Raw genomic sequence first — 23189 nt, forward strand, 5'->3', positions numbered from 1 at the left:
TTCGACTCACCGCGACAAGTCATAACCCGGGCGCCTAACCGCGCTCGCGTTTGCCTCGCTTAGATGCCGATGGCAGGCATTGTCGCATTCTCCGTGCCAGATCCTCAAAGGAAAGAGGTCGCGAGGCGCGTCTAGTCGCTTCGCTTCTTTATTTCCAACCTCAGCAGCTTGCGTCCCGTGAGATTTCGCCGGCCACAAGACGCTCCTTCGGCAAGGAGGCAGGTCTCACAAGCCGACGTCTCGTCAAGCAAGTTCACGCGAGGAGCAAGCAATGCGGCGAAGCCGACCGCGAGGGAACGCGCTAGGGTCGGGTTTTGACACGTTAAAAAATGAAGCCGTTTTTCCTACTGAAGCTACGTGGAAGATGTATGACGAAGTTTACATCGGTGCCCTGTTTAAAAGAGGGTGAGAACAGGCTGCCTGAGCACCGCGGTGTCTCGCATAAGGCAAGAGACACAACTTTAGGAAATCCTTAGTAGCCGTCACGAATAATTCGGAACAATGTGACGCCCGCCAATGTGCGTGTCCAAAACATTCCGTCGTGTCTATTTTCCAATTATGACACAAAAAAAACAAGTAAGAGTTGGCATGACGCCTCCTGCGCGAGTTTTTGTAACGCTGTCGGCCGGCAGAATTTCAGAAAAATCCCAGAGCATTATATACGTTTGATTTATTGCCCTCAGGCTGTGCGATCACACGCGGTGGAGTAGTGTCAGTGTGAGATACTTTTGACCACCCAGAAGGTTTCCCGAGGGCTCTCTTAATTAACGTGAGGTATAGATACATGCCCTTGTGCCCTTGAGAGGTAATTGATTTTGCCGTGCTTCGCTATGTGGTGCCAACTGTTCTAAGGTGCTGAGTTTGTGCATCATGTATACAAAGGCATTGTGAAGTTGGAGTTGCGCCATCACCGGAACGGTGGAGTCTACAGCATCCTAAATTCTCTCACCGGAGCGCCTGTACGTTAGCATTTTAAAATAATGTTCCTACGGATTCTCAGCAACTCTTGCGGCTGAAAAACAATGCTGAATAAATTAATCAATCGCTATACTGGTCTGAAATTCGCAAAGGTATAAAAAAAACTTAATAAACTTTATTAAGGTTTAATGCTGACAGCGAAGCTTTTTATTGGCAGAATCAGGCAAACACAGAATTAAACAGCGAATGGCGTAAAGATATGCCTAAAAGTAGTTCTGATTCATGCTTGACGTGACGTCGCACAGCGAAAATATTTAAACATTCATGCAGTCGACAGAGTGTGTACTGTTAATTTGTGGTTTACAATCGATATGCGCAAATGATCAACTGTGGCTACGTCGCGGTGAAGGTCTTTGCCATGACCAGAGAAATCGCGCCCTTGACCGTGAACTTCCCAATACATCGTTAAGAACGCAATGCCGTGTGTTAGAACGACGGTGTCATTTTGTGACAGCGGCAACGCTCCTGACCGCGAAATATCGCATACATCGTTAATAACGCAATGTCGGGTGTTAAAACGACGGTGTTATTTCGTCACAGCAGCAGCTAAATAAATCAACACCGTAGTTATATATAAATAACACCGGGGCGGAGTGATAACGGTGGCGGCGCGATTGTTAACGGTGAGAAATATCTTTGTTTTCTGTGCATGGGCAGAATAGTAGATTGGGGATGTATTTTCTTACTGATTCTACGTACAGGCGCTATGAGATAGATTTGACAGTGCACGGTTCCAGGCTTTCACGTGGATTTCAATGCACAAAACGTATCATCGTTGCCGCGGTCGTTCGTGTCAACGCGGGATCAGCCACTCGGGAGAAGGGGGCTCGCACTAGTCTACGAGAGGCGGAGCGAACCAGGGGTGGTGTTTGCTTGACTGATTAACAGGGGGCTCGTACTGCAGGGGGCTCGTACTAGGCGCGCCCTAGCAGGCAGCTCCGGGTTAATTTTGACCACTTTGGGATATTTAACGTGCGCCGAAATCTGGAACACACGGGCGTTTTCGCTTTTCGCCTCCATCAGCAAAAGCGGCGCCGTGGCCGGGAATGCAACCCACGTCCTTAGACTCTGCAGGAGGGAGGGTAGTGCAGCGCTTTGCCAAAAGTTTAGAGTCATTTGGAAGAGGGATAAATCATACCACTAAGTATTACTGTAAGACTATAGCGGCCACCCATCAATATTTTTCGGTGTTACGATCCAGATCATGCGGCCTTCGTGTCTGCTCACGTAGCGATACTGGGCGGTTGTTCAATGCCGTTTAAGGGGGACGCTCGCATGTCTATGGGACTTACTAATTCGTGACCCACGGGATTAAACCGCATCGTGCACCAAGACGAAAAGGTTTACAGATCCACAGAAATGCTCCTCATGGCGTAGTTGGCCTCTTTTAGAAAGATATCCCTTCTTTTATGAAACTAAAGATAGACAAGAAACACATGTCGGTTTATTTAGTTTTCCCTAGATGGGGCGAGCGGTATAGGAAGTGAGACTATTGTCAGATTATTTCATTAGATAAGTCACACATTTAAAAATTAAGCAAGAGACGCCGTTGTGAACATTTGTATTTACAGTATATTTCCCTTATAGCGAACCTAGTTGTAAAGAAATCCCGGGTATAAAGGACAAATCTTAGTTTCCAGTTACAATTTGTACACATCAGTGGCTAAGGCGTTGCTCGGCTGAGCACAAGTTCGCGGGTTCGATTCCCGGCCGTGGCGGCCACTTTTCTGATGGAGGCGAGAAGCAAAAACGCCTTTGTGTGCGAGATTTCGGCGTACGTTAAAGATTCCCAGGTGGTCAAAATTGATCCGTAGCCCTCCACTACGGCGCGCCTCATCGCCTGCGTTGCGTTGGCGCGTTAAACCCTACAATCAATCAAATCAATTTGTACACATATTTTATGTTCTCATTTAGCAAAAAACGGATATGACCAAGTGATTTCTGTCTCTTGATGTGTTCATTATAAACGGGATATACTGTATTTGTAAACCTTTCCGTATTGGGGCACGTGGGCACGAAGCAGTAAGTCCCATAGAAACGTTAAGAAATGAGTCCCCCTTAAAAGCGCCATGAAGACAAAACACAAAGTTCACTAAAAGTACTGCTTCATTCCAATAACAGAAGTATCAATTTTGTCAATTTTTATCGCAAATTGCACACATTCGAGCGAGATATGAAGGATAACACGTTAAGCAGTGGCGACTCCCCAGCCACCGACAAAGTCTTCGTGCGATTGGCGGCTGTCACCCCAAGCCACCGCCAAGCGGGACCTCTACTCCTGTTTATCGCATCACATGAATGCTATCGTACGGTTAACATCTGATAACTATGCTTTTAGGCTGGCCCATATTACGTCACTCCTGTTAAGCACGTTGTAGGGCGAGCTGGTGAAAAATGGCGATAAAATTACAGCGTGACAAAGACAACGACAAGAGTAAGACGACGGGAGAAGCGCTGATCCCGTTTGCTTGTCTTGTTCTTGTGGTTGTCTAGGTATCGCTATAATTTTATTGTCATTACGTCATTCCTGGCACTTATTACGTCATTGTAGCGTGAAATGTGTGTTTTTTACTATTTCTTGTGTTTTTTCGGTCAAAATTGCCTTTCGTGCCTGGGATGGAACTGAGTGAGTTACCAAAGGCTACAGGTTTTTTCGCTCAATTTATTCCAATTGCCATACAATTTATTCCAGGCGCCAGCCAATTTTTAATACAAATGCAATCTAATTTAATGCAAACGCCATATAATTTAATCCAGATGCCAGCGAATTTATTCCAAGTGCCAACCAGTTTATTCAGGCTGCCAACCGAATTAATCTAGCTTTCACAATGTTGTGAACAACATTGTGAGTGTTTTGTGCGAAGTTAGGCGCAGCTTTACGGAATTTGTTGCGCGTAATGTGGTGAAAAAGTGGTGTTCCTTGATCCATTATGTGCAAAATGTCAAAGTTCGTGGAGCACCGAATGGAGCTGAGACTCTTCTTTTTTGTTTCTAGCCTGCCGTCCGGCTGGCCTACCGTCATCACCTTGCTGCCTATTTTCCTGCTGATCGTCCATCCCTGCCTTCGAACCGGGTTCAAAGTAGGTGTCAAGCAACGGTCTGTACAGCATGAACACCGGCCTGCAGAAACGAAAGATAGCAGCAGCGTTAGTGCACGAGGCGGTGTGACGTCTTGGCCGGGAAGCTACAAAAGCAACTCAAGGAATCGCCACTTTCGCAGTCAGGTGGAGCACCGAACGGAGCTGTAACTGTTCTTTTTTTGTTTCCAGGTAAGGAAAGTCTGTGATAATTTTATAGCCCCGATTCTATGATCCACTGGACTGCACTGTTTTGCTGTTAAATATGTTGTCGGAAAAGTGTTTGTCATGTTCCAAAGGTTTCGAAAATGATGCGCAGCATCTTGTTTGTACGTTGTGCAAGAAGTGGTTTTATGCTGGAAAATGTTCAGGTGTTACCAAAAAGAGGCTAAAAACCATGGCTTCAACCGCTGTTCGTGGTTGGAAATGCGAAGGATGTACAAATGGAGAGTTAGAGGCCTCATTTGAATCCGAAGGAACCGATGAAGAGAACGCTAAGCAAGCTAAGACAGCGGTGTTTGTGACTTGAGTAAGCAGATATCTGAAATGAGCAAGATGATAGCAACAGCTTTAAGTAAAGTAGAATGTTTGGAAAAGAAAGTCGATAGGCAATGTATAACTACGGAGGCTATTGAAAAGTCAATGGAACTCTTAGCCTCTAAGTATGACGAACGTCTGGTGAAGAACGCCGAGCATGAAAAGCAAATTGACTGTTTAAACAAGGAGTCAGCCGAACTTTCCAGGAAGCTTGTGGGAAAAGACGCGGAAATAACGCAGCTATAGGCTACCGTCAACAATGTTGAGCACTATTCTAGGCGAAAGAACGTTGAGATACGTGGTGTAGCCCAGCTGCCAGAAAAGGATTTACACCAGGTTCTTGTAGATCTTAGCCGTAAGCTTTAAATAAAGGCACGGGAAAAGCAAACCACGCGAAAAGCAAACTGTCGAAGCGATACACAGGCTCAATGTGAAGCAAGATAAGATTATAGCTATCATTGTTCGGCCATCAGGAACAAAAAATCTCCATAAAAGAAAACTTGACAACAGCGCAAAAACAGCTGTTCTGGCAATGCCGTCAAGTTGGCAAGCAAAAAAATGCAAGTTCGTGTGGATGAGCAACGGCAAAATTTTCGCTCGGGAAATTGAGGGAGCGACTGGAATCAGAATCAACACTGAAAACAATCCTGCAAAACTTGTTTAATTACCTCTTTTGATTCATTTTGCGAATGGAAGGACTGTCTCCAATCAGTAATGGTTGAGGACTCCCTTCAACTAGACGTCACCATTTTGCACATTATTATCCGAAGTATTACTAAAAACTGGGATCAGTTATGCGCGCATCTGAATGAAAGAAAGATTGCTGTCGATGTACTTGTTTTAAATGAAGTGAACATTGATACGCAACGACAGTTTTCTTTGTCACTTAACGGGTATTCTAGAGCGGCACTGTGTCGAGAAAATCAAAAAAGTGGAGAAATTTTATTTATTTTTATTTATTTAAACATACTGCCAATCCCATGAGGGATTTTCGCAGGAAGGGCTTGAGACATAAAGTTACAGAGTAGGTGTACAATAAGACACAAACATTAACAATTGAAATCTAGTAACAGAATCGGTTTAACAAAACAAAATCGGAACAGGATTCACACATGTGGGTTACTAATAATGTGCAAGTACAAAGCAAATTCACATACTGGAAAATTGTATGAACTATTGATAAATGTAACGCAAACAATGATAAGCAAATGTACAGCATGGGTAAAGAATTCAGTAAGAGAAGTGTAATATAAGTACATAAAAAACATCATCTGAAAACAGAGTATTGGAGCTCAGGAATAATTTTTTAAGTGCAACGTACAATACTGAAGGGTATTTCATCTTAAGCGTAACTTAAGAGTACCTAATCAGCGGGGTAAAATATACACACAAATACACAAAACGAATATCACCTAACTGTTTCCCCTTGCATTTTGGTAAGTTCGTTTTCAACCAGTGTTAAAAATTTATCTAACTGGGTACTGCTCGAGATATTCGGATCTAGTTGATTCCATTCAGTAATTGCTAACGGAAAAAAAGAGTACTTAAAGCAATTTGTGTTAAATGAATATTCGTTTAGTCTCATTGAATGTTTTAGGCGTGTCGTTCTACTTTGATCAAACGTGATGTAGGCAGATAAATCAATGTTGAAATGACCGTGAATCAGCTGATGCATAAATTTTGCACGTGCCAATCGCGTTCGATTCCTTATGGTAAGTAAACCAGCATTTTTTAGTAGTTCGGTTGGTGAATCTGCAAGTCTGTACCGATTGTATATGAACCTAGCTGCTTTTCTTTGTATTCCTTCGAGTTTAGTTATTTGTTGTTTAGTGAACGGTGACCAAATGATATTACCATATTCTAGTAATGATCGTACAAGCGAAGTGTATGCCAGGTGCTTCAGAGGCGGCGCCTGGTGGAGCCGATATTTAAGTGTGAACAAGCGCCGCAAGGCAGCTGAAGTTACATAATTTATGTGAGAATCCCATCTTAGTTCTGCAGTTATAATTACTCCAAGATATTTATGCTGATTTACTCTAGCTATGGGAATGTTGTCAATAGTGTAATAGAAATTTGATCTTGTTTTTTTTCGGCTTACCGACAAAATGGTACACTTGTTTATATTCAGGGACATTTGCCATTTACGACACCAGCGGGAAACGTCTTTTAAAGCTGTATTTAAAGCTGCGTGGTCGTCGGGGGAGTTTATTTCACGATACAGTACGCAATCGTCTGCAAACAGTTTGACTTTCACATTAAGGTTCGTAGGCAGATCATTAATATAAAGAAGAAACAAAACGGGAGCCAGGACGCAGCCTTGCGGGACTCCAGATGTGACGGGGGTAACATCTGAAGTCTTTTTGTTAAATTCCACGTATTGAGAACGGTTAGTCAAATAATTATCGATCCATTTAATAACGGTTTAATTTCCTAGTGCTACTTCGAGTTTTTTTAGTAGTTTCTTGTGTGATACTTTATCAAAGGCTTTCGCAAAATCTAAGAAAATCAGGTCTGTTTGCTTTTGATTGTCAATATTATAGGCTACCTCATGTGTTAATTATAGTAATTGAGTTATGGCTGATAGACCTCGACGAAAGCCATGCTGATAGGGAGATAATATACGCCGTTCTTATAGGTAAACGGTTATGTGTTTAAGGATGATATGCTCCAGGATTTTACAAATTGTACAAGTTAAAGAGATTGGTCTAAAACTAGCAATATCATTTTTGCGCCCTCCCTTATGCACAGGAATTACTTTTGCCTTTTTCCAATCCTCGGGTAGCGAACACGTTAACAGTGATTTGTTATATATGAGGCATAGATACTTAGCCAGTAATTCCGCATATCTGACAAGAAAAATGTTGGGAATGTTATCGGGGCCTGCTCCTTTATTCGTGTCCAAGTTTAGCAATAAGTTAAGCACTCCCGTCTCAGTTACGATGATAGATTCTAGGGTAGCTTTCACGCTAGTGTCGATGGCCGGAATGTTTCCGTCATCTACAGTGAATACCGATTGAAAGTAGCTGTTCAGAGTGTTGGCATTGATCGGGTTGTCTTCTTCCAGGGGTGTGTTGATCCTATTATTTTTTGCTGGTTTGAGGTAGTTCCAAAATTTGCTAGGGGAACTTTTTAGAAAGTTAGGTACTGTTTTATTAAAATAATTGTTCTTAGCTGATTTTACTTTCCTTTTTAAATCCTTCAGTGCAGAGTTAAGTTCATTTACTGCTCCTGGTTTCTGCTTAAGTCTCTTTCTTGTTCGCTTTACTTTGCGTTTTCCGTGGATTGCCTCGCGCGTAATCCACGGGTTGTGTTTCTTAATTTTTTTACTCGAGTAGGTACATAATCAATAATGCACTCATGAATAATTGTTTTTAATTCATGCCATAATATTTCGATGGTCGTGGAACTATCGTTTGACAGCACTTCGAAGGGAGAAAACTTGAGAATTAGGTGGTTAACTATGCTGGTATCGTCAGCAGAATTAAAATCTGGGTATGTAGTTTTCACGTTTGACGGTTCCTTTTTTTCTTGGAAGGGTACAGTGCACAATGCAAGCTTGTGATCTGATATGCCATCCATTATTTCTACTTTAGTTTTATCGGTTGGGAAGTGGTTACTTACGAATATAAGATCAAGAATATTTGAAGTTGGTCCCTGAACACGTGTCGGTTGATCTATAACTTGGTGAAGATTAAAGCGCAGCATTGTGTCGATGATAACCTCTGAGCATGCGGAATGGAAATTCATAGACTGCCAGTCGATATCGGGAAGGTTAAAATCACCCAGCAAAATGAATCTCGTGTTCTGTATATTTCGTTCAATATAGTTGTAAAGGGATTGCAGGGTATCTTCGCCAGAGCTAGGACTGTGATAGCAGCATCCTACAATTATGGTATGAGGGCCAAATATTAGCTTCGAAAATACTGCTTCAACACCCTCGACATCTGGCAGAGCCGTGAACGGTATTCCACGTTTTATCAGTAAGGCTACACCACCGCCTCGTGTCGGTCTGTCCTTTCGTATTATGTTGTAGTTTGGGGGTGTTAGTTCACTATCTACAATGTCATTATTTAACCAAGTTTCTGTCTTTGCAGCGAAGTCAGGCTCGATGTCGAGGAGTAGGCATTCAAGAGATTCTAATTTATTCACAACGCTTCGACAATTCACATTTATAAATCTTATTTCTGGCGATTGCGAGCACGTGTCGCCGGTCCGGCGCTTTGATGGTTTTTTTTTATCGTGTGAGGAATTTGATGTCTGGTTTACTAAAACTTTATCGTTTATGGAATCGTCCCAGCGGTAAAGAGTACGATCTATACTTATTTTGTCATAAACTAGGTGCACCTTCTGTCCGGATTCCTTGTTTGGTTTGGCCGAGTCCCACAGTTTTTGTCTGATAAGGCGTACGCGCTGCGAAAAGTCTTCGCTAATTGATATTTCAGAACCCTTTAGTTTGTTGCAGTTTTTGAAAATCTTTGTTTTGTCGCGATCATCAAGAAGTTTGAGGATTATCGGCCTGGTTTTATTCGGGTTAGGTTTTCCGAGTCGGTGTATCCTTTCGATTGAAACGGGTTCAATTTCTAGAATAGTTTTAGCAATATTGTCATTTATTACTTGTTCTAAAGATTCCTCATTTTCTTGCTCATCTTCAGGAATGCCATACAGAATCAAATTTGATCTTCGCGACCGGTTTTCTAAGTCATCCAGCTTCAGTTCTAAGTCTGACACGGTTTTTTGTAAGGCGGAAACTTCAGTGGTACAATCCATTATTTTTTTATCCATGGCAGCCAAGCTTTCTAGTTTGGCTGCGTCTAATCTCACGGCTGCCGTGAGAATTACCTCCGGGAAATTCTCACGGCGGTTTCCATAAAAGCTGGCTGGCCTAAAACTTGCTGAATTATATTACGTCCCAACGTGACGTAACAACATAACCCAACCTCACCGAACCTAGCGTGACCTAACCGAACGCGTCATAACCTACCCAAATCCAGACCAACTGCAACAAACCTAATCTAACCCAGCCCAACGACACAGAACACAACCTATATTAAACGTAATTCAACCCATTGTACAAGTCCTGTGCGTCGATCTCTTGATATATTAAAAACCAAGGTAAAGAAGTATTGAGAAAATTACGATGACCGAAACATTCTGAAAGCTAAAAAAAAACAATGAAAGGGGGGACTCGAACCTAAGCCTTCTTGTTTAAAACCAAGTAGGATACCACAGCGCTACAGGGACAGCTGCGAGCGTGGCATTTTAGGGAATATGTATCCCGTAAAATCTCCGCGTATAGCGTGCTTAGTCAATGAGAGGCGGCTGCCGTGAGAAATTTCTGACGGCAATTCTCCCGGTTGCCGGGATAATAGACACTACCTTCTAGTTTTGCCTCGATAGCCGTTAGTCGTTCTTCTTTGATTTCTTTAAGGTCGGTAGCAATTTGCGTCAGTTGTAGAGAAATTTGAGCTAAGTCGGGACCGGGGTTTGCTCTCGATATCACCTCCCAGCAACAACAGTTCCTTCAAATACAACGCCAAGTTACACAGTGGTTCACAAAGCGACCGTGGGCACGGCAGCACAATCAAGCAGGGGTAGTCAGACCTAGTGCATTCGCCGTAGCGTTTTCTCACCTGTAGATTATACAGGAACGGATTAGCGTTCTGCATCCTTGCGGTGCCGCCGTGCCCATTCATCGCCGTGGTTTCGGGAGCCGTATTTATGTCCGAAGCTGTCGATGTTGAGTGGGGTACAGCGGGGGCGCTGAAGGCTGCGTCGCCGCAGTACACCGCAGGACCGAGGGGATCCAGCTTGTAGGGCCGACCATCCAGACCAACCAGAGCATTTGGCACGTGGCGGGCTTTATCGTGGTCTGGATTTGCTGTCCACGCTGTCGTCGAGTTGCCCGCTCCTTCACGTCCCGCCGGTATCAGCAGCAGGAAAGTGCCGATCTGTAGAATATACAGGAACGGATTAGCGTTCTGCATCCTTGCGGTGCCGCCGTGCCCATTGATCGCCGTGGTTTCGGGAGCCGTATTTATGTCTGAAGCTGTCGATGTTGAGTGGGGTACCGCGGGGGCGCTGAAGGCTGCGTCGGCGCAGTACACCGCAGGACCGAGGGGATCCAACTTGTAGGGCCGACCATCCAGACCAACCGGAGCATTTGGCACGTGGCGGGCTTTATCGTGGTCTGGATTTGCTGTCCACGCTGTCGTCGAGTAGCCCGCTCCTTCACGTCCCGCCGGTATCAGCAGCAGGAAAGTGCCGATCTGTACAGGAACGGATTAGCGTTCTGCATCCTTGCGGTGCCGCCGTGCCCATTCTTAGTATTCGTAAAGAAAAACTGGCTGTTAGGTTCCACTGAGCTTAACTTTGAATTTGCAGAGGCATTGCTGATTTAGATCAGTAAGAGAAACGTGTCGTACACGATATACGCAATTTACAGGCCGCCTAACATGAGTGTTTTGTTTATAGATGAAATGAAACAAATGCTAAACCGTCAGATCAATGAAAAGAACCTTACCATAATAGGAGACATTAACATTGATGTTATGCAAGAATAAAAAATTGCAGTAATACACTACCTCAATTTATTATCGGAATTTCGGCTCTCAGTGGTCATCGGTGACTACAAAAGAAAATAAACTTAAGGGACCAAATCACCAGATCATGCATAGACCACATTTTAGCACGTAGAACGGTGCAAAGATATCAGTCTGGAGTGATTAGGCTAACGCTGGCTGACCATTACTAATAGCATTAGCGATCTATTCTAAGGCAGCGAATGAAAATGTTGAGCATTTAACAATGAAAAATGTTTAGACGATAAGAAAATTGGTGCCTACATAAGTTAGACTAACTGGAACACTTTGCTGTCTCTGGATCACGTAAGCTTCTACATTAAGGTAACTGAAATTTTTCGTGACATCTATGAGCGTTCCAGTAAGTGTGTAAACTTAAAACGAAGGCAATTGAACAACCGATGGATCACAACTGAAATAATGGAACTTTGTTATTTGAAAGATAAAGCATGGCAAAGATGTCGGAAAGAACCGCAGGATACGCTAAAGAGGCAAGAGTTTCGGTCTTTGCGGAATTTGGTAAAAGCCAAAATACGCCGCGCTAAAACCAAATATCACTTGTCCTAATATTCCCAACATAAACATAACAGTAAGAAAACGTGGACTATAGCAAACGAATTAATGGGAATAATTAAACAAGCGAGCGTAGAGGACACAATCAGGAAGAACTTTTCGAAAGAAAACAAGAGTGAGTTGTGCAATAAATTTAACGACACGTTTATATAAGCCGCTGAGGCATTGATGAAAAAGGGGGGCGAAGATGGAACGCGCACGGAAGAGTACAAGCCACTACGCGCGTGCGCTAACACAGCTTATCTGCCGGTGATTACCGAAGCAGAGCTTTGGAGCATCATCATCGGAATAAAACCATTTAAACCGCCTGTATTAGACAACATTAGACTAAGAGACTTGTTGTGTCACTACACCAGAATAAAACACGGGCTTTTAAAGATTCTTAATGAAATATTTGAAACGGGAAACATACCCAAAGAAATGAAAGTTTCCATTGTGAGACCGATTTAAAAACACGCTAACAAAGGCGAGCTCGGTAACTACAGACCAATTGCAATATTATCAGTGTTTTTCTTATGTAGTGAAGCATATAGCGCCTGTAATGCAATCCTTTTGCGAAAAATCAAACTTAAATAACGCTGAACAGTTTTATTTCACTTAAAACAGAAACAGTATTTTACTTTTAGAAGAATTTTCAGACCTTGTTAACGCCTGTATACAAAAATAACGAAGCCGTTTCAGTGTTATTTTTGGACCTATCGAAAGCATTCGATACAGTAAACGATAAATTGATGTTACAAAAACTTAGCTCTTTGTTGTTTCGTGGGCAATTTCTTAAGTTCTTTACGAGTTATTTCTCACAACTGTTTCAATGCGTAAAACTCCATGGGGAATACAGCGGACTTAAAGAAATAAAATGTGGAGTGCCTCAGGGCAGCACGCTTTGGCCCATACTTTTCCATATATACGTTACCGATCTTAGCTTACTCCCACTGAAGTCGAACGTGTTCCAGTATGCAGATGACACCGCTCTTGCACTGAAAATCACCGACTCCTCTTGCGGAACAATCACTTTTTCAAAATGACATTCACAAAGTCGTGGATTGGTTCAAACAAAATTCAATTTTTGTAAATCTTCAGAAAACAAAATTTGTATGCTTCCGGAACCTACATAAAGTTGTTTGTCTGGATATGCCTATATATTTGCATACGTCACAGTGCAGCTCTTCTAAATGTAGGCCCCTGGCATTAGAACCCGAAGTAAAATATTTAGGCCTTTTCTTTAACCAACACTTTACGTGGAACAAACATGTGTTGTTTGTATGCAAGATATTAAGGGGTGTAGCAGCTATGATTCACAACTTGTGAGGGAAGGCCCCATTGAAACTAAGAGAAACCATATATATATCACTGGCGGAAGGGATTTTAAATTAAGCAATTACCCGGTATGGTTCCTGTTTAGATCATAAACAACAATGTATAAACCGAGCAATTAACAGAATAGCAAATAGTATTGCCTCTGGAACAAAGTTTCAAGATGGAAAAATAGAGGACAAGCATTCTAACTTAAATATACTTCAGGCGCGCCAACTTTTTCGGTACGAGGTACTAACCCGATAGAACTTCTGCAACCAGTTCAAAGTTCCTGTTAGGAAAAGTAAAACGCTAAGAAAAACAGAGAGGTTCGTGAAGCCGCGACTTTTCACAAACTACGGGAAAAAATGCCGAAACATAACGTGCCAGAATTTTTTAATGCTCTCCGAAACAATTTGTATAGCATAAAATCATGGAGGAAAACGATTAAGAAAATTCGCGAATATTGTGTCTCAGGTAACTCATATGGGTGAAGAATGGTATACGTTTGAGCTGTCCACAAGTACGTTTTTTTGTTTATATTGTGTGGCAGTGCATAATTCTGCTATGTGTTTTTAGAGCAAGAAGTATTTGTCATGTTCAAATTGGAGAGTGTACTTATTCTCTTTTGTTTACGTTCACAACAACTGCCTGGAAAGACAACAAGCATTCGGTGCTTAGGCAGACCAGAGACAAAAACTATGTAACACAAAAGTGAATAAAGCTGAATGAATGAATTAAGGGAGAACATTAAAAGATTACATATTCCGCTTCTGTCTAGACGGGGGAGGCAGGGCTGACCAGCTAATCACCTGAACACAAGCGTGAGCTGATTGAGAGGATAAAGGAAGGAGCTGCTGCATTTGGTGCCCTGGACTTTGGGTTCGACCTTTGGATCCGCACTATTGGCTAAATGTCTTTTTCCCAAAGCCCGCTATATCTTAATATTTATGTTTTCCCTCTATCTTTATCTCTCTTTCCATTTGCAAAAACCGTATGAGTTCAGTCCTGCTATGACTCTAAAGGGCAAGCACTTTGAAAGACGGACGCTTTCGCGTTTCGCTCACACTGAGCGACACCTTGCAGCCATAACATTCCTGTGCCGCGGTCATTCAAAATTCTTGAGGCTAGTCTTCGTGTCCCCTTCGCTAAATATAGGTGCTTTTAAATCATAAACTCACTCGGTTTTAAAACGCTGCCTCGAAGTTAAAGCAACCCAATCGCATTTTGAATATCACTACGTAAACCTAAAGGGTTTCTGCAACTTTCTTAGTGTGTGTGTATACTTTCTACATTATTACGTTGTGTTATGCTGGTGTTGCTTGAGCTTCCTCGTTTATATTTAGGTATTTGGACTGCCCAAAGCCGCAACGTTTCGGGGTATGGCAGCATACCATTTGCGTAGGATTTTGCCTTTATTATTGGCGTTTAGTAATTCCTCTTTCACTTGAAATTTCTCACAAACAAGCTGTCCGCATTAATGGAAGTGCGTACCATATCTAGAACTAATAAAAGCTTTCGAAATTCGATAACACCATATTCAACATAACCGGCAGACACAGCGCTGCGCCTGTTCGTATTTCTTGTGCGCTGTTGTTTTTTCGGTTTATTTTTCTAAGATGTACCAACTCTCCACTCGCCAGATCGTCCGTTTTGGCAGAAACAGGTGCGCCGAAATGCACGCTAATTAAGTGGATATTTAGTAACTTTTATTTCAAACGTCGCACAATTCGCCGCTTCCCCTCATAATGTACTAACCACAAGGTGCAAGAAATTTATGCTATACTATTAGTTTCAACTGCCCAATTCGTTGCATTATTAACGTTCTTTAAAAATTTCCTAGGTAATATCCAGTTGCGGATAATTTCCGTTCAAATGTTCAGACTGTTTCCGTTACTTTTATATGCTGAAGACTATGCAGTCGCTTCCAGGAAATACTTGGTACTTCATTAACCTGTGAGACAGTAACTCATATGTAATTTTGCATTTACTTCTAAAAAAATACCCTCGGGCCTTTTGGTTTGCTGACATGCATTGAAGTCCTTTGCGTAGCGATAGTCATCAAACATATCTGTACTGAGCATTACATCATGTTGCGTCGCTGTGTTCAATTTTACTTCTTTTTCTGTTGATGCGGACTACGTAGTCATGCCGACTGGCGACAGTTCAACAGCGTCTCCACAGTCAGAGCTCAGTGTGCACTTGCTCTACTCAGTAGCCATCGCGTCCACCTGCCACGCGGCCCACCGTAAGTTATCTGCCATTCCACCACTGGCCTCGTCTCGGGATTGCAACTTGGCAATACACTGTGCTCTTAATCTGGAGACCGATTTTAAATTCGCACACGAGTCCTAACGTGTGTTTTAAAGAAAAAAGCTTTTTACCTCTACCAGCGAACTGTTTCTCCGTGGTGTGCGCGACAAGAAACTCCCACCGCGGCTGGGGACGGCGAGGGCGGATTTCACTTACAGAGCACAGTGCGCGGTGAATGGTTACCCAGCGTTTCCCGCGCGCTGCTCACACCGGCGGGCGCTTCGGCGGGAAGGCTTTGTCTTCTGCTTTATCGACGGCTGTTTGGGGCCTGCTTTGGCCAGCTTCGCGTCCATTGCGGGCTGCCTTCTCAAGGCTTGATTAACATGTTCGCCAGAGAGAGAGAGAGAAAACTTTATTTAGTGGCCCGATAGTGTTCAGAGGGTCAGCGGTTGAGCCCAGCTTGGACCCGACGGTGGCCCCCTGTGGCCGGGCCGTTCATGGAGGTGGTTGCTGTGGTGGATATCGCTGAAGCACTGGAGGTCCTGCACGGATCGCTAGAGCCACAAGCGCCTTCTGGATGTCCTTATTAGGGCTGAGCAGCGCGGCCTCCCAGTCTGATTCGTTGTGAATAAAATTGTCGGTCTGCATAGTGGGGCACTGCCATAACATGTGTTGCATGTTGGCCCAGACTCCGCAGGATGGACAGAACGGGCTGTATAAGCTAGGGTGTATTCTGCTGTACAGTGCTGTGGAAGGAAGGGTGTTCGTGTGGATTGGACGTAGTGTGGTCGCTTCGTATCGAGTGAGTGAGGCGTGCGGGTGTGGGTAAATGCGTCTAGCGTTCTTGTAGTAAGCTAGGACATCTTGAAAGCTAAGGAGGGGTGCTGAAAGCAGAGTAGTGGCCGGATGATCTGACACCTGGTTGGTGAGCTCGCAGGCCAGCTCATGAGCCACCTCATTCCCCTCCAGGCCCGAGTGGGCGGGGGTCCAAAGGAGACGTATGGGAGGTAAGTGCGGGGTCTCGGGGATAGTGCGTAGTATGCGAGCAGCTGGGGGACTGCACTTGCCGTTCGTAATGTTTCGCAGGGCGGTCTGAGAGTCCGTTACGATGATTCCAGGAGAGGCACTGCGAGCGATTTGTACAATCGCAAGGGCGATGGCTGCCTCTTCTGCGTCTGTGATGTCGCCATGGGGCAAGGTGCATGCGACTTCCTGGTTATTGGGAAAGTTAGATGTGGCAGCGCAAAGGGCGGGGCGTCCTTTATATGGGGAGGCGTCCGTATACCACACATGTGAATGGGTCTTGAGGATGCGGGTGAGGTACCTCGTTCGTGCCCGGCGCCGACCGTCCTGCGAGCCCGCTTGCATGTTCTTGGGAAGAGGGGCGCTTCTATCACCGCTTGTAAAAAGGCAGGCACGGGTTGCGCAGAAGGGTGTTCAAATGGGACCGTGCGGCCTAGCCGTTGTAGGATTTTTCTGCCCGTACGCGTGAGTGCGAGGCGGTGCATGTGAGAAGTGCGCTGAGCCTCGATGAGCTCATCAGCTGTATTATGGATGCCAAGCTCCAGAAGGCGGTGGGTAGGGGCCGTTCCGGGAATTCCTAGCACCTGTTTGTAGGTACGGCGTAGAATTATATTGAGCTTTTCTGTTTCAAGTCGAGTCAGCAGGAGATAGGGGGTGGCATAAGCTATCTTGGAGAGTCTGAAGGCTTGCACGAGGCGAAAAAGAGTGTGTTCGGAAATTTCCTGCCGCCGATTAGGTACCCGAGTGAGCATGCGCCCGACCTGGGTGGCATGAACATCGAGGCGGCGGATGGTTTCTGAGTTGAGACCATTTGCTTGAATGTGCATCCCCAGTATCCGAATAACGGGAACCTGAGGTATGGGCGTTCCCCTGCTGGAGTATAACTGAATGCTCTGGTGGGGTGGAGGGGTGTGACGGCCTGGGTAGATAACTAACAATTCAGATTTTTGTGGAGAGCACTGTAGCCCCTTGCTGTTGGCGCAGCATTCTACTGTCCGGATGCCGGCTTGAAGGGCGTCCTGGATGTCGCCGTCTCGGCCCCCGGCTATCCATAAAGTAACATCGTCCGCGTATAAGCTGGTTCGGAGATTAGGTATCTGGGCTAGGGCTGGCGGGAGATCCCGCATCGCCACGTTAAATAGGAAGGGCGAGAGCACTGATCCTTCGGGAGTCCCCACATCGCCCAACAGGATGGAATCGGTTTTGAGGTTCCCGATTGCAAGGCGTGCCGTACGGTGAGATAGAAAATCGTGTACGTAGTTGTAGGCTCTTGGGCCGACGTTCATGTCCGTGAGGCCGCTTAGGATGGCGTCATGGGCTACATTATCAAAGGCACTCTTGAGATCCAAACTAAGTGTTATGAATGGCAGGCTCGCCACTTTTGTTATGAATGGGCCAAGGACCACGCAGGCAGGCAGTAGACGAACACTGTTTAACACGTCGAAGACTATATTTAAGAGGACGGAGGACAAGCACAGGACGTGAGCATAGTAGAGGTCGGGACGTAACAGAGAGGATGGGTTTCGGTCGCACGTACACACAGTCCAAAGTTAAAAGATACACAAAGTAACCTCGGAGTTCACAAGGTCCGAGAGCAATGCCTAATAGGCCAGTCAGCTCGGTCTCAGTCGATCACGACGCGTTTCTAGGCGCTCCAACAGCAGGCACGGCAGCGCCCAACAGCTGGAATGACGCGTCAGCAGTCGGTGCACCAGCACCTCAATGACGGCGCCCAGACGAGCTCTCGAGCCTTGGCGGAGGGTAGCGCGGTCCCGTCTAGGGTGGCCCAGGTGTCTCACGGGGTAGTTCCCACGGACTGCGCCCTGTTCTGCCGCTTCGCTTCCAGCCGTTGCCGTTTCAGCTTCCGCGATCACTTACGCGCGGCTCCTCTTCTTTGTCATCGTCGTTGTCGTTCTGCTTGGCTCACTCGCATGGCCAATCACTCTCGTGGCCATTCGTCACACTAAGGACGGCCCGCGTGTCCCGTGGCGAGGTTCCGGTGCCCAGTATGATGTCATGGTGTAGCTGTATCAATACGTCCTGCGTGGAGCGTCCCTGGCGGAAGCCGTGCATGGTTTCGGGGAGTAATTGGTGTGTTTCCACATATGCAGTAAGACGGTGGAGAACCATGTGCTCGAACAACTTCCCTAAGCATGATGTTAGCGAGATGGGACGAAGGTTCTCGATTTTCAGGGGCTTTCCTGGTTTTGGGATGAATGCGGTGATCGCACTTTTCCAGTCATCCGGGACCACCCCGTCTGTCCAGCATTTGTTGAAGTAGGCTGTGAGTGCCGTGACAGAGGCGTCGTCCAAGTTCCGAAGCGTATTATTGGTGATCCGTCGGATCCAGGTGCCAATTGCGTACGTAGTTCGGCCATGGCTCTGCGGGTGTCAGACTCTGTGTACGGTGCATCAAGCGTCGGATTGGCTGTGCCGTGATATGTGCGTGCAACCGACGGGGGCGCTAGAGTATTGTAGCGGGATCGGAGCGCTGAAACGAGTTGCTGGGGCTCGTCTGGATATTGGTGCAGGAGTTTGAGAAGCTCCTGTCGTTGGGATGTTCTGCTCTTGGTGTCGTCAATGAGATGACGGAGTATACGCCAAGTGCGTGAGGCACTCATATTAGTTCCCAGATGTTGGCAGAATGAGTACCACTGCTGTGCCGTTACGTGAACGGCGTGTTTCTCTATCTCGCATTGAAGGTGTACAATTCTACGGCGGAGCGCCCTGCTACCCGGTCGGGCACGGTACCGTCGCTGGAAGCTAGATTTGGCTTCCCACAACCGTAGCAGACGGGAGTCCGCCTGTTGGATCTGAGCTTCCTGTGGTATTGTGCGGGTGTGGTGTTGAACGTCCTGTCGTAGCTGGGCCACCCATTCCGAGATATTCTCTATGGGCTGAGCGAGTTCGGTGCCCCGCAGTCGCGCCTTGCGGAACTCCGGCCAGTCAACGAGTTGCTGAGTAACGCCAGCACGACGTCTGCATAGCGGCGTCTCTAAGTGAATGCTCAGGATGTAGTGATCACTACCCAGATTGACCCTAGTGTTGATCCAAGTAACGGAACGGTGATGATTTCGAATAAAGGTGAGGTCGGGGGTGGTGGCCTGTGTGGTACTCGTACCCCGCCTTGTGGGTTGCATCGGATCGGTCAAGAGCGTAAGACGCTCTTGTTGTGCATCAACCCATAAGCGGGTGCCCTTCGCTGTGTTCCGCCCGTAGCCCCATGCTGTGTGTGGGGCATTGACGTCGCCCAGGACAAGGAGCGGGGAATGATGGCCTGCCAGATCGGCGGCACGTCGAAAAAGTTTAGAAAAACGGTGAGCCTGCCGGGGGCTGCTGTACGTATTAAGTATAAAGACGCTGCTCTTGCGCTGGCCCGTGGTGAAAACCAGTTCCACCAGCACGTGATCGGCCCCCTCGACTCCCATGTTCGCCAGCACCTCCTGGGTAACCCGGACCCGGCGGAGTTCAGTGGTCGTACGGCAAACATACGTTAAGTATTGGTTTGCAGGGAGGGAAAACAATATGTAGGGACCACATACAGACATCTGGCCGCCAGAGAAACGCTACCTTTTGTGCACTGCTTGCTACGAATGGGACTCCGTTTACTAAATTGTAGAATACCGATTTGGTTGTGTTTTAAGAGATAATACCAAAGGCGAAACAGCACCTGGTTGTGATAAATAGCAATTATAAAAGTTCCCTCAGCTTTTTTCAATTCTGACACTTACTAAAATGACTAGTTTAAATCGGTATAAATGGGAATCAATACGCTCCCGTGCCGAATTGTTTCCGTGTCCGCGCTTGTGTAGTACGGTGGTGTAGCCCCAAGCTAGCACATCAGCATGGCTAGGTTCCGCTGTCTCACCCTTCGAAACACGCTCCTCTCCGTTTCCTTTGAGCCGACGTGCGGCCGTACTACAGCGGCGGCATCCGCCGCTCTAGCTCGGCCGTGGCCGGCGCTGCTGCGTTCAGGACGCCGCCCCTGCGAATTCCAGGTAACGGCTGGCAGAATCTCTGGTTTGACTCTTTGTAGAGCCACGTGTGTAAATTGAAGTGACGTCGCATGGGAAATTATTGTGGGTGTCGTTTAAAGCTTTGTTTTCCAACCACCTTCAGAGCGCGAATTGGAACCAATAGAAGGGCAGCGTACTGGTGCTCCACAGTAAAACTATAAATGACGATATACTGTACCACAGCTGTGTACTGTACCAAGTTAAATGCGGTAGATATAGTGCACCATAGCTTCACTGTACCGTACACCATAGAGTTTCTTTTTAAATACACTGGAGAGGAATCTGGCGCTAGCGTCTATGCGGCTCGCATGAAGGCCGTCTGTATCGTCATGGGCCGCCATTATACTGTGCGCTCGCCGCAGTATCATCAACGGCTTGGATTAAAACGTTTTATCAGCCATTCGTTCAAATGCGGTGCCAAAAACAAAAAGAAGTATGTTGTGGGATTCCATAATTATAACACAAAACAGGCTGTTTCAAATCTAAAGAAACAAGAAGTACAGCGCGTTCTTGTTACAGAGAGTCATCCAGAACGTTATTTAGTCATTTATTTATTCATACTGTTAGCCCGTGACGGCCGATACAGGGTGGAAAAAAAACAACGCTGGGATATGCAGCTGACAAAATAAGTAACACTTCTAAAACAGGCACTTCGATAACACATACATTGAAGAAAAAAAGCACGTATCGACATTTCGAAACACACAGTTCTTCATGCCCGAAACACTGATCAACAACACTCATAATAATGTCAAGTATATTCCCGGCCGTTACGCGGAGACAGTGCTGCCAACGTGCAAGGCTATATAAAAACAGAAAACACTTCTAGGTATTCATCGATAGTCACACGTTTATGTCTACATTTACAGTATCCGTATGCAGAGACCTTACCTAATTTTCAAGATTCACACGCAGGTTTTCAAACAACTCGAGGCTCCCGCTTACACTAAGGAGCAAATTGCAGTGAAATTCCGTCCGTTCTGGGGAAGCGAGTGCTGGAAGGTGAACTTTAAAACTGTTAAGTTTCGATTGAAGAATGGTTTAACACGGATTTTTTAATTGATTTAGCGTTCCTGCATTTAAAATTTCTTCTGGCAAAAGGTTCCTTTCTTCTCTTGTTTAGGAAGTAAAGAGTATTTGTCAGCATTTATACGTGTAATACCGGCATAAATTGACCTTGATGACTACTTCTTACTATTCGCGGTGACCGCGGCTTTAAGTACAGCTCTGAGCTAAAATTAAAGTACTTGTGGAGAATTAGATAAAGAAACTTTAGTTGTGCCTCTCTACGTCACTGGGAAAGAGGAGGGAGTTTGAGCTTGTGCAACATTTCGGTAACACACTCTGAAGATCTATAGTCAGAAATAATAAACCTTGCTGCTCTTCTTTGGATCCTTTCGGGATTATCAACTTGGTATTTTTGTGACGGGTACCATACTATGCTACCGCACTCTAAAACGGGCCATACAAAGGGTGTATACTCCGTTAACTTATCTTTAATGGAGGCTCGTTTAAGTTTCCTTCTTAAAAACCACAACTTCCTTTCTGCGGAAGAGCATACCTTACTTATGTGCAACTTCCAATTTAAATCTTCGGCTATTGTTACTCCTAGATATTTGAAGTGGATAACTTGCTCTAATCGTTTTCCATTCAGCTCATAATCAAACACAAGGGTATTCTTAGTTTTATTTGTTATTCTTGCGAAAACTGTTTTATCGAGGTTGATAGTCATTTTCCATTTCGCGCACCAAGTTTGAATTCCTTCCAACGCTGTGTTTAATGTGACCTGGTCCTTCTGACTTGATATTTTGAAATAAACTAAAAAGTCGTCCGCGAAGAGGCCAACCGTGAGTGAGCTGTCAGTGCCGTCTGCAATATCATTAATGTAACAATGAAATAGAACGGAACCGAGGACCGACCCCTGGGGAACCCCGGACGTTACCTGTAGAATTGCGGATTTCGCCCGTTTTATCTCAAGATATTGTGATGTGCTCGTAAGATAGGATTTAATCCAATGAATAAGTTCTTTATTTACTCCAAAAGGTTAAGTTTAGCTAGAAGTTCAGCATGCGGTACAAGATCGAAAGCCTTAGATAAGTCTAGGCATACTGCATCCACTTGGCCTGATTCATTTAAAACCTTGGCAAAATCATGGATAGTCTGAACAAGCTGGGTTTTAGTTCATAATTTACGTCGAAAGCCATGCTGATTCGGAAAGACTTTATTTGAGTTTTCCAGGTAAGTAAATATTATTTTGGATAGGAGGTGTTCGAATATCTTATAACTTGTGCAAGTAATTGAAATGGGCCTGTAATTTTCGATATTGAACCTATTGCCGTTTTTGTGTACCGGTACAATTCTAGCTATAAGCAAGTCAGGAGGTAACTTCTGTTGCTTTAGGGATGCTTCGAATATAATTACAAACTATTTAGAAACCCATTCCGCATAACGCTTTAAAAATTCATTTGGAATACTATCCGGTCCAGGAGACTTTTTGGTGTCGATGTCCAATAATAGTGACAATATTCCTTGCTCGGACAGAACAACACCCGACATATTGGATTGTAGACAACCGTTAAGGTCTGACCCAGTTCTCACGGATGGTTCCGCAAGACGATCAAAGACAGAGTGAAAATATTCATTAAAAATTTCGGCTAATTCATTCCCATCAGTGATGATGCGTTCATTAAAGGTAACATACTGGACATTCTCCTGTGATGGGGAAATGTGATGCCAAAAGCGCTGAGGGGAGTCGCTCATGAATTGTGCAAGTGTTTCTGAAAAATATCTTTCTTTCTTTAGTTTTAATTTATGCTCAAGAGTAAGTGAAAGATCCCTTGCTTCCAATTGATTCCTGTCCT

General features: G+C 45.1%; 1 pseudogene; it reads right to left on the reverse strand.

Moving 5' to 3' along the window:
* The window catches only part of LOC144166936 (uncharacterized), a 98948-nt pseudogene extending 88372 nt beyond the window's left edge, over positions 1–10576 (reverse strand).
* Between the last annotated feature and the right edge of the window lie 12613 nt (positions 10577–23189).

This window comes from Haemaphysalis longicornis, unplaced genomic scaffold (genome assembly GCF_048455015.1).
Source record: "Haemaphysalis longicornis isolate Haplotype H1 unplaced genomic scaffold, Haemaphysalis longicornis Haplotype H1 scaffold_2, whole genome shotgun sequence".
Classification (NCBI taxonomy): Eukaryota; Metazoa; Arthropoda; class Arachnida; order Ixodida; family Ixodidae; genus Haemaphysalis; species Haemaphysalis longicornis.